Genomic DNA, 13821 nt, shown 5'->3' on the forward strand with positions numbered 1-13821 from the left:
ATGATTTTTATCTCTAATATACGTAATTTGTACTTTGTTGAAAATGTAATAAAAACATTTTTTAACCCCTTTGGCTAAACGAACGTACCATTAGGTCACGAAAAAAAAAGTGTCTTAGAGGGATACTAAACCCAAATTTTTTCTTTCAGGATTAAGGTAGAGCATGCAATTTTAATCAACTTTCTCATTTACTCCTATTATCAGTTTTTCATCGTTATCTTGCTATCTTTATTTAAAAAACAGAAATGTAAGCTAAGGAGCCGGTCCATTTTTGGTTCACCCTGGGCCAGCTCCTTAGCTTAAATTCCTGTTTTTTCGATACTGGCATACAACTGTCAGTACCTAAGATGGCTGCAACTACTGGGAGGATTAGAAAGCTGCTTGGGATGGATCAGGGAGGTTTGATGGTTGAGGAGGGATCTCTACACTGCAGAAAAAAAAGAAAAATAATTAAAAATGGAAAAAAAAGCACTAAACTGCATAGTGGCAGACTGTCTGCCAGTACCTAAGATGGTGGTGAGGAGTGTGGGTGGGGGAGGAGAGAGCTGTTTAGGACGGATTAGATAGGTCGAAAGTGTCAGTTTGGAAGGTAATACTTAGATTACATTACAATACAATTACCCTTAACAGCTAGCTAATTAACCCCTTCACTGTCCGGAATTTCAGAAATGTGGTGCGCAGCTACAATTAGCGTCCTTCTAATTACCAAAAAAAGCAATGGAAAAGCCATAATATCTGCTATTTCTGAACAAAAGAGAAGTTTTTTTTACTGCACAAGCGGTATGTAAATAATTTCAGAGAGAAACACAAAGTTTGTGAAAAACAAAATCATTTTTTTAAATGATCGCATTTGGTGGAGAAATGGTGGCATGAAATATACCAAAATGGGGCTAGAACAATATCTTGGGTTGTTTATTTAAAAACAATATATAGTGTTGATAGGTGAAAAAAACAACAATGCTCTATTTCTATTTAAATAGAGTTATAGCAAAAATGTTAAAAGTTCTCTGGTCTTTTGGGCAAGTTTTTCTCTGAAGAGGTTAAAAAACAATTGTAACATTCGACATGCAATGGTCAGCACCCAGTGTGAAGCTTTGACATCCTTGTGACTCCCAGCAAAGAATCTCATTAGGGGAGACAAAAAATACATTTATGTCCTCTTCAACTTTTTTTTATTTTACATAAAGATTGGTGGATAATTTGTGCTTTTATTTGTAATTAAACTGTGTTCCTAATGTTTATTGTCATGTTCATACAATAAGGTTTCATTTTTATTTTGAATTAGTAGGTGAAACATTACAGTTTTATGAGTAATATATTTATTTTAAAAAAAAAGAAATAGGATTTTACATTTTTATAAGGACAAATAAAAAACTGTTTATGTACTTGAAATGTATATTATTTTTCATATATAAATCATACTATGCAAAAGCAAAGTTGTTAACTTTAAAACAATAGCTTGTTTGCATTTCACTTAGTTATTATTTTTTTATTAATCTACTAAACACAGGCATAAAATAAATAACATTTATGTAAAATGCCTGTTTTTTATTTTATGATTTTTTTAATATTATTTGCTTTATTTAGCATATATTGGCCTAGATTACAACTGGAGTGCTTACTGTACTGCGCAAGTAATATCAGCTTTTTTAATGCTTTATGAGTCGGGAATAGCGTGCGTATTACATGTGGAAAGTAAATGTGAATGCGAGAGCGCAATTGCGATGGGTAAGTGCAACTTCAGTGTTTGACAAAACAAAGTGCTGCAAAGGACTTTAACATATGCATGCATACATACACATCTAAATATGAGTATGTATTTTTTTTTATATATATATATATATATATATATATATATATATATATATATATATATAGTAAAGCAGTTATGGATCCCACGGACGGACTCCGTGTTGCAGCAAGGACCCAAATGAAGCAGGCACACAGGTTTTTTCAAAAACACTCCGGTTTATTGGCAAAGTAGTTTACCAAACGTTTCGGCTCATACACGAGCCTTTGTCAATGGTGTACAAAACCAAATGTGAAAACTTGAACACAGACTAACCTTAAATACCCACCCAGCCCAAGTGATAGACCAATCAGAGAGTGTAACCGCGGCACACCCACTCACACAGACCTAAACAGCATTTTGCCGGGCTCAATGTGGGCGTCACGTGACGTCATCACGTTACCGCCGTCCTGTGTGTAACCAAAGAAACATGCGTAACCATGGAGACAAAACATACACAAATGTACTGTGCGGGTGCGCTGGCGGGTAAGACTCTGATGGGAAACAATATATCAATTAATCAAACAGTGATCTAAATACCCCAGTGTACAAATACAATAATGGGATAGGTATCTATCTATATGCAACATTAGGACAAACCTAATATGTAGCTTATAAGGTAACTATCGCTACCGAAACCCAAAGTATAAAAAACTAATAACACAGCCCTCTATACTCATGGTATCAAGGCATGTGGGGAGGTAAGCAGGTGAGGGCGAGAAAAACAATCAAAAAAGCCCCCTATATAATCAAGCAGGTATACATTGCATCATGCCAGAGGGGTAGGTAGAAATTAAGTCCTGGATGACTCCCAATAATTCACATCTCATTTGTGTTTATACCAACAACCAAAGTCTATGTTGACATTCAGGCCTCGAGGGACAACTGTGTCTAATGTGAAGATCCAACGGGATTCCATTCTTAGTAGTGCCAGTCCTCTGTCACCACCACGTCTGTTATGGGGCACATGATCAATCAGCATCACTCGCAACGAGGAAACAGAGTGTCCTGCAGTTGCAAAATGTCGCGCAACCGGTTGTTCTGATCGTCCTTTTTCTATTGCTTGACGAATTGCTGTTTTATGGTTAGCCAAACGTTCTTTGAACGCTGTCACTGTTTTGCCTATGTAGAATTTGGAAAATGGGCAAATAATGGCATACACCACATATTCCGATGTGCAGGATAATCTATGTCTTATTTTGTATCTTTTGTTGTTATGGGGGTGTTGAAAAGATGTCCCAGCAATGAGATTATTGCAAGTGACACAATTGCCACATTTGTAACATCCTGGTTTCCCTCTTGTGAGCCATGTCTGTTTTTCATAGCAGTGTGTGGGATCACTGAGTACTAGTAGATCCCTGAGGTTACTTGCTCGCTTGTATACCACCCGGGGTACCGGAGCATCCACAAAAGGTAGACTAGTGTCCTTGGAGAGTATCATCCAATTCTTCCTTATCACATTCTGAAGCATCCCTGATCCCGGAGTGTAAGTGGTTACAAAGTTCATTCGTTTAGGTTGTTCCGTTACTGTCCGTTTCGGGATGGTGTCATTCTGGGTGAGTTTTGTTGCTTCACTCTTTTGTTGATCTATTAGCATTGGTGGATATCCTCTGCTCAGGAATTTTTGTGACATTTCTTCAAGCATGGCTTGGCATACCAAGCTGGGGTAATTGATGATGATGTGTTGGGCTTTCTTTCAGTTGATCATCCAATCTGCCCAATACTATATTTACTGCCCAAAATCCATAAGTCCCTCGAAGATCCCCCTGGCAGACCTATTGTGTCTGCCAGGGGATCATTGATGCAGCCCTTAGCAGAATTCATTGATTTCTACTTACAACCAGTGGTTCAAAACACTCAGTCCCATCTCAAAGATTCCTCTGAACTTATTAAACTACTGAAAGATTTTGATAGTCTGGCCCCTACGGACACTTTAGTTACTATGGACGTAGTAAGTTTATACACGGTGATACCCCACGGGCATGGTATCAACATGGTACGACAAATCCTGACTGACAACCCACTATATACTGGTCCACCTGTGGAATTTCTGCTGCATCTGATGGAGTTCTGCCTGGAGAAAAACTATTTTCGATTTGAAAACGAGTACTTACAAGTTATGGGCACTGCGATGGGGTCAAATATGGCCCCATCGTATGCTAACATTTATATGGCGATGTATGAAAAATACAATATCTTCTCCAGGCAGAACCCCATCAAAATGTATCGCAGATACATTGACGATGTCTTCTTGATTTGGGGTGATACCCCTGAAAAACTTACTGAGTGGGTTGAAGGATTGAACACCCTTAACTCCACGATTAAATTTAAAATGGAACATAATAACAATCAGATTCATTTTCTTGACCTGGAAATTTTCAGGGTTATAACACCTAATGGTGATAAATTGCACACCACCTTGTTCAATAAACCCACCGATAAGAATTCTATACTTCATTACCAGAGTTTCCACCCTAGATTTCAGAGAGATGGTGTCAGCTCCTCACAACTCCTGCGGGTCGTCCGGAACAACACGGATGACTCCCGAAAAGAGAGACAACTTGAAGAAATGTCACAAAAATTCCTGAGCAGAGGATATCCACCAATGCTAATAGATCAACAAAAGAGTGAAGCAACAAAACTCACCCAGAATGACACCATCCCGAAACGGACAGTAACGGAACAACCTAAACGAATGAACTTTGTAACCACTTACACTCCGGGATCAGGGATGCTTTAGAATGTGATAAGGAAGAATTGGATGATGCTCTCCAAGGACACTAGTCTACCTTTTGTGGATGCTCCGGTACCCCGGGTGGTATACAAGCGAGCAAGTAACCTCAGGGATCTACTAGTACTCAGTGATCGCACACACTGCTATGAAAAACAGACATGGCTCACAAGAGGGAAACCAGGATGTTACAAATGTGGCAATTGTGTCACTTGCAATAATCTCATTGCTGGGACATCTTTTCAACACCCCCATAACAACAAAAGATACAAAATAAGACATAGATTATCCTGCACATCGGAATATGTGGTGTATGCCATTATTTGCCCATGTTCCAAATTCTACATAGGCAAAACAGTGACAGCGTTCAAAGAACGTTTGGCTAACCATAAAACAGCAATTCGTCAAGCAATAGAAAAAGGACGATCAGAACAACCGGTTGCGCGACATTTTGTAACTGCAGGACACTCTGTTTCCTCGTTGCGAGTGATGCTGATTGATCATGTGCCCCATAACAGACGTGGTGGTGACAGAGGACTGGCACTACTAAGAATGGAATCCCGTTGGATCTTCACATTAGACACAGTTGTCCCTCGAGGCCTGAATGTCAACATAGACTTTGGTTGTTGGTATAAACACAAATGAGATGTGAATTATTGGGAGTCATCCAGGACTTAATTTCTACCTACCCCTCTGGCATGATGCAATGTATACCTGCTTGATTATATAGGGGGCTTTTTTGATTGTTTTTCTCGCCCTCACCTGCTACCTCCCCACATGCCTTGATACCATGAGTATAGAGGGCTGTGTTATTAGTTTTTTATACTTTGGGTTTCGGTAGCGCTATTTACCTTATAAGCTACATATTAGGTTTGTCTTAATGTTGCATATAGATAGATACCTATTCCATTATTGTATTTGTACACTGGGGTATTTAGATCACTGTTTGATTAATTGATATATTGTTTCCCATCAGAGTCTTACCCGCCAGCGCACCCGCACAGTACATTTGTGTATGTTTTGTCTCCATGGTTACACATGTTTCCTTGGTTACACACAGGACGGTGGTAACGTGATGACGTCACGTAACGCCCACATTGAGCCCGGCAAAATGCTGTTTAGGTCTGTGTGAGTGGGTGTGCCGCGGTTACACTCTCTGATTGGTCTATCACTTGGGCTGGGTGGGTATTTAAGGTTAGTCTGTGTTCAAGTTTTCACATTTGGTTTTGTACACCATTGACAAAGGCTCGTGTGTGAGCCGAAACGTTTGGTAAACTACTTTGCCAATAAACCGGAGTGTTTTTGAAAAAAACTGTGTGCCTGCTTCATTTGGGTCCTTGCTGCAACACGGAGTCCGTCCGTGGGATCCATAACTGCTTTACTGTTTGTTTCTCCCCAGTGAGAGCACCAGGTAGCTGACATACTCGTGAATGCCGTTCACCTCTGCAACTTTATATATATATATATATATATATATATATATATATTCCTCGTTTGCAAGAAGGCACTCACTGGTCTTTAGTAAAAAACAACTTTTAATTCATAGATTTAAAAAGCAATTACATCCATTTATGGATGTAATTGCTTTTTAAATCTATGAATTAAAAGTTGTTTTTTACTAAAGACCAGTGAGTGCCTTCTTGCAAACGAGGAATGGATACAATTTATATGAAGTGCACCCTGGCAGTTGTGGTAATGTAAGACTGTGCTTATCTCTCTTTGGAGGATATATATATATATATATATATATATATATATATATATATATATATATATATATATATATATATATATATATATATGTATATGTATATGTATATGTATATATATATATATATATATATATATATGTATATGTATATATATATATATATATATGTATATGTATATATATATACATATACATATATATACATATATATACATACATATATATACATATGTATATATATATATATATATATACATATGTATATATATATATATATATATATGTATATATATATATATATATATATATATATAGAGAGAGAAGAACAAGGAAACTCCTCGGCACACCAGGGATAGGTAAAAAGCCAGTCTTTATTTAGTGAAAAATAAAAGCAAGATCCTCATACAGCAACATGGTAAAAACAAAACATGAACTGGAACAGGGGGAACAACACCTCCTGTGACATCATACGCGTTTCATGCCTCTGGGGCACTTGTTCACTGATAGAGAACAGGTGGTGTAGGTGCTCTTAATATACAGATTTCTGTCCAATGACATAATATCAATTAAAACACATCTCATTAACCCCTGAAGTTCCTGTCACAAACAAAAAATTCTAACCTATATAGCCTCTCTATGTGGAACCTATTACAAAAATGTGAGCATATATGTATACATTGCAATATATATTTAATTCACAGTGTCACAATTTAATATAAACCATATATACTATTGTTTTTCTTTACATAAAGTAATAATGAAATATTAATGCTGTAAAACAAGAAATGTGATAAACTCAAGTTAAAGTATAAGTATATATCTAAACTGGACATCAAGACCTAATCCTAATTTGTAATGTAAATCATATTTAGAGACAAAAGGGTTCATAATACATTAATTAAATAGTATTATGCATATAAGAACACTCCTTTTCCCTTAGCAATACATTATAGTCGATTGGTCAACGTTGAATAAACATATTTACATCCATTCTGGAATTCAAACCCGTAGGTACCCTAGTTTTTAAATGCAGAATCCAAAAAACCTCTCTTTCATCAAGTTTCTTTTCCCTATCTCCACCCCGGGGATGTCTTGGTATAAAGTCTATGCCCTGTACTTTCAACAAAGATTTATCAGAATTGTGAAAATTTCTAAAATGTTTGGCAATGGGCGTCCTTGAGTCAGGGTCCTCTATGGACCTAAGATGTTCCATGACCCGGTCCTTCAAGGACCGTTTAGTACGTCCCACATATTGAATATTGCATCCCTGACAAGTCAATAGATAAATTACGTGTGTACTATTGCAGTTTATGAAATATCTTATGTCACTTGTCTTGCCTAGTGCTTCTGATCTGCAGGTGTTACCCTGAACTATGTGCGAGCATGTTTTGCATCGTGAGGCATTACATTTGTAACACCCCTTACGTTTTTGTAACCATGTATCATTTACAACTCTGGGTAGCATAGAGGGTGATAATATGTTTCTCAGAGTCTTTGCTTTACGTGACACAAATTTGCAACCTCCCTCCAGAACTCTATTTAATTTTTCGTCACTCTCCAGGATTGGAAGACTCTTTTTAATTATTTTACAAATCTTTCCATACTCCATACTGTATGGTGTAGCAAAAATGGGTACGGAGGTAAAAGATTTCTCATTACTCTCCCTTGTGCCCCTTCTATCTTTTTTATAAGTCAGAAGTTCTGACCTGGGGACCTGATCTATTTCAATTTTTGCTTGAGTCAAAATATTTTTTGGATATCCTCGTGATTTTAGTCGCTTCACGGTGTCTGCAGCATGCTCTTCATAGGTTTTCGGATCAGTACAGTTCCGTTTCACCCGAATGAGTTGGCTTTTGGGGATGGAGGCAAGGAGATGTGATGGATGGCAAGAGTCATATTTGAGGATACTGTTACCCGACGTGGGCTTACGGTATAGTTCAACCTGAATTTCTTCATCTATTGGTCTAATGGTCACATCCAAAAAATTTAAAGAATCTGCACTGGATTCTATTGTAAAAATGAGATTTAACCTATTACTTGACACATATTGATGAAAAGAGTGAATAGACTCATTATCTCCATCCCAGATAAATACCAGGTCGTCTATGTAGCGACCATAGTAAATAATAGATTGCCTAAAAGGGTTTGTATCTCCAAAGATGTGGAAGAGCTCCCACCAACCTAAAAATAGGTTGGCGTAGGATGGCGCAAACTTGGCGCCCATGGCCGTTCCACATCTTTGGAGATAGAAACGTCCTTCGAAAAGAAAAAAGTTGTGAGTCAGCAAGTATTCCGTGGCTTGCAACAAAAAGGATATCGTGGCCTCATCATAGTTAGATCTATATCTTAGAAAAAACTCTAATGCCTCCAAACCTTTATCATGAGGTATTGACGTATATAATGAAGAAACGTCCATAGACATAAGAGTATAGCTGGATTTCCATGAAATCTCTTGTATTTGTCGAATGAAAGATGTGGTATCTTGAATATAGCTTGGTAGTGCTAAAACTAGAGGCTGCAAATATATGTCCACTAATTCAGATAGTGGTTCGTTAAGGGACCCTATCCCCGCTACAATGGGGCGCCCTGGGGGATTTAGGGGATCTTTATGTATTTTGGGGAAATAGTGAAATACGGCAGTTACCGGCCACTCCGGAATCAGATATTCTGACATATTGGCCGAAATAATACCATTGTCCATGCCGTATCTCACTATTTCCCTCAATAAACTCTTGTATGCTGCCGTAGGATTGGTGGCCAAAGTACAATATGTATTGCGATCTGATAATTGACGGGAGGCTTCCAGGACATAATCTTGCCTATTTAGGACTACTAGGTTTCCACCCTTATCGGACTCTCGAAATACAAGATTTTTATTTGAAGTTAATTGTTTCAATGCTTTATTGTCGGATACAGTGAAATTTTTGTTGGAATGTTTGGTACTGTGTGTAGTGGTGGAGGGAGGATTTTTTAAATCACTGTCAAGTTTAATAAGTTGGTTTTCAATGGTTTGTTGAAAAATATCCAACGAATTACCTCTCGTTTGTACTGGATAAAAGGTACTTTTATTTTTTAATCTAGATATATTTATATCTTGTACAGATGGACCATGTCTAGTACCATCAGTATCTAACAGTTGTAAATCTTCCATGTCCTGTATACAGCATTTATCTTGAAATGTCAAACCACTCCCAGAGTCGTTGAGAGGTTGTTTATGAGAAACATTGTTTTCCCCGTCCGATAATAGCTCTGTCTCAGACTCATCTTTTAGAAAGTGTTTTTTAAGGGTGAGCAATCTCACAAATTTGTTTAAGTCTAAAATGGTCTGAAACAGATTGAAATGACAGGACGGAGAAAAACTAAGTCCTCGTGACAATACCCTCTCTTCTTCATGACTAAGATTATAGTTAGATAAATTAATCACTTCTTTTGCAGATATCTGTGTGTTTGTTTCCTCCTTACTCTCTGTGGGTATCGTTTTGTTTTTTCTGTGTCTACGACGGTATCTGTTTTGGCCCCCTCTACGTGTTCTTTTGGATGTAACGGTTTTAGAATTGAGTGAGGTGGGCCTAATCCGTTTTTTGACAATGCTAATTGGGGAACAATAGGTGTATTGAGTACTGATAACTGTTCTGAAGCATCATGTGTGTATCCTGCAGAATCACTGTCTGATGTATCGTAGTCATACTCTGTATCACTAAAAGTTACCTTTTTATTCTGTTTGGATTTTTTATATCTGAGTTTTCTACTCTTATTGTTGTTAACAGAGACTGATCCTTTTTGGGACCATGAGTAAACATTTTCAGTATCGTAGTCCATTTTATCTCTGTTAATTTTTTGTGCCTTAAATTCCCATAATTCTCTCCGAAATTTCTGCATATTTTCTTTAAATTGGGTATCGTAAAGACCAAATTCAGGGTCTGTTTGTACCTGTTTTAGTTCAATTTGTAAGTCTTGCATTTGTTTAATCAGTGTTAGCCTCTGTTGTTTTTTATAGTTAATCAAAATTGTAATTAGTGTTTGTGAACATGTGGAAAGAGCTGTATTCCATTCCTCTATGAACTTAGAGCATGTAACATGGAATGATGGAAATTTTTTAATTCTAAGTCCCCTAGGGATATGTTCTCTCTGTTGGTAGATAAGGAAGGTCTTAATGTCCAGTTCTAGTCTAATATCTGTCTTTCTTAAACTATCCATTTGTACAAATAAGCTCTCTAGATCATGTTGAACATCATCTAACCAAGACTGTAATGTGTCTGCTGAAGGATCTAATGTTTGTGTAAGATCCTCAAAAACAAAACCTTGTGCTTCTTGTGTTTCCATGATATATGGATAGGTATAGACAAAAATAACACTTAAAATAGATATATAGCGTCTATATTAAACCACAGTAGTCACCACAATAGTATTGTGAAATATTTATAGAAGCAAAAATTCATATCTGTTGTACTGTGGCTGGAAATACAATAGTTGTTCAGTAAATTTTTTGCTGATATATATATAGAGTGCCCAGTCAATTAAAACAAGCATCAAAATTGATAGATAATATAAGTAGGCACCTAATATATCATACTTGTGAATTAGTCAAATATTATGTCATGTATCCAATTTATACCACAATAGTTAATAAATCAAATAACCATAAAATACTAGCAGATGCATATATTGAAATCAATCTGCTTAGGAAGGATGATTAACCCTATATGTTAATTGAGGTCCATCCGTCGTAAAAACACTTAGTAAGGAGATTAATTAATAAACACCAGCGAAACATGAGCCTAAATATACTTTCTGTTAGATAAATGACGATATCCAAATATTCAAATATTATCGCCAAGGAATTTAGTGGGTAAAAAACACAGAATATAGTAAACAAACTCTCAAATGGTTACCAATGATTCATGTGTGCTGTCAACCGTGCATGTAGTTAAGATTTAAGACTGCAATTTATGTATCTAACAAAAAAACTCCAAGCGTATTACTATGAGCCCATTGTCCATGATTCAAGTGGAAAGTTAAAAGGGAAAAAGAGAAAATTGTTATAATGAAGTCTATATTGCACAGTCCATCATAGTAGTTATATTGTAGCTGTACAGACTATCCACAATGTGCTCCATTAAGGCGTTATTGGTATTAGATAGTCCATGGATATATATACATACTAGGATATCCAAGTATCCGGAAAAGATGTATCTTGAAATTACAGTTCCACAATGAAGAGGTTAATATATGCTGATTACCAGTCACCAGTATCGTGGTATAGGAAGTCGAAGTTGAAAGGCTGATCTACCACTCCGTTAGGCCCAAACATGTAAAAAAGAGCAATCTTCAGGTAACGCTATGTAATGCGCTCGTGAGAATAACACTATCAATTTGTGTAAAATGCTATCGCAAGCATTGGTTGATGAGCCACTTACCCGGAACAGAGAACGACACCGGAACACAGCAAGTAAGGGTAGGATGCTCCAATCAACTCTTTCTCACGGCGTTCTTCTGCGTTACCACGTGTCCTGCTCCTCGGCCACTGCGGGTGCACGTAGGGATTACGTCTCTGTCCAGACGTTGCACATAGAGAAGAACAAGGAAACTCCTCGGCACACCAGGGATAGGTAAAAAGCCAGTCTTTATTTAGTGAAAAATAAAAGCAAGATCCTCATACAGCAACATGGTAAAAACAAAACATGAACTGGAACAGGGGGAACAACACCTCCTGTGACATCATACGCGTTTCATGCCTCTGGGGCACTTGTTCACTGATAGAGAACAGGTGGTGTAGGTGCTCTTAATATACAGATTTCTGTCCAATGACATAATATCAATTAAAACACATCTCATTAACCCCTGAAGTTCCTGTCACAAACAAAAAATTCTAACCTATATAGCCTCTCTATGTGGAACCTATTACAAAAATGTGAGCATATATGTATACATTGCAATATATATTTAATTCACAGTGTCACAATTTAATATAAACCATATATACTATTGTTTTTCTTTACATAAAGTAATAATGAAATATTAATGCTGTAAAACAAGAAATGTGATAAACTCAAGTTAAAGTATAAGTATATATCTAAACTGGACATCAAGACCTAATCCTAATTTGTAATGTAAATCATATTTAGAGACAAAAGGGTTCATAATACATTAATTAAATAGTATTATGCATATAAGAACACTCCTTTTCCCTTAGCAATACATTATAGTCGATTGGTCAACGTTGAATAAACATATTTACATCCATTCTGGAATTCAAACCCGTAGGTACCCTAGTTTTTAAATGCAGAATCCAAAAAACCTCTCTTTCATCAAGTTTCTTTTCCCTATCTATATGAAACGAAAAAGGGCTCGCTGCAGCTAGAACACCAATGGTGAATTTGTCAATAGTATAAGCTTGAATTCAACACTACCAGAGTTTGGAACTTTGTCTATTTTTGATGTCTATTGCATTATAGACCTCTAGTCTTCCACTCTGGTTACATGTATATCTCTTACACATTGTACCGATCGTTAGATTTAATACAGGTCCCTTACAACAATAGGAAAAACCAAAATAAGAGATGAGAATAAGTATTGAACATTTGAAACATTGCTCAAATCATTTGGTGACACACAGTATAAGAGATTGTTACTTATATGAAATATCAATGATATCTCAAATATAGTAAAATGTAGCGAAATATGTACTACAGAGGCTCTTAGTCTTCCCCTTGTAACCCATTTTTAACAAATTTATAGTTTTACTTTGTATTACTAAATTATTTTAAGTTAGTGTAAACTGTTTAAACAACTGCTGCAAGATATATACACCATGTCCCCTTTAAAGGGACACTCAGGTTAAAGGGACACTCAGGTTTTATTAAATTTTCATGATTCAGATACAGCATGTAATTTTAAACAACTTTCCAATTTACTTTCATTAAAAAAAATGTGCACAGTCTTTTATTTTACACTTTTTTTGAGTCACCAGCTCCTACTGAGCATGTGCAAGAACTCAGACTATACGTATATGCATTTGTGATTGGCTGATTGCTATCACATGATACAGGGGGAGTGGAAATATACATAAATTTGAAACTTGTTAGAATAAAATCTACTACCCATATGAAATTCAGAGTAAATGCTATTGTATTGTCTTGTTATCTTGCATTTGTTGATTATGCAAATCTGCTGTGTTTACTGGTCATTTAAATTAAATTTTCATGTTTCAGATACAGTATGTAATTTTAAACAACTTTCCAATTTACTTCCATTAAAAAAAATGTGCACAGACTTTTATATTTACAATTTTTGAGTCAAAAGATTCTACTGAGCATGTGCAAGAATTCACAGACTATACGTATATGCATTTGTGATTGGCTGATTGCTATCACATGGTACAATGGTAGTGGAAATATACATAACTTTGAAATTTGTTATAAAAAATTCTACTGCGCATTTGAAGTTCAGACAAAGTGCTATTGCATTGTCTTGTTATCTTGCATTTGTTGATTATGCAAATCTAATGTGCTGACTGGTCCTTTAAGGTTTATTTGTTTATAAAATAGTTGGTTTTTCCTATTGTTGTAAGGGACCTGTATTAAATCTAAC

The sequence above is a fragment of the Bombina bombina genome, chromosome 2 (genome assembly GCF_027579735.1).
Source record: "Bombina bombina isolate aBomBom1 chromosome 2, aBomBom1.pri, whole genome shotgun sequence".
Lineage (NCBI taxonomy): Eukaryota > Metazoa > Chordata > Amphibia > Anura > Bombinatoridae > Bombina > Bombina bombina.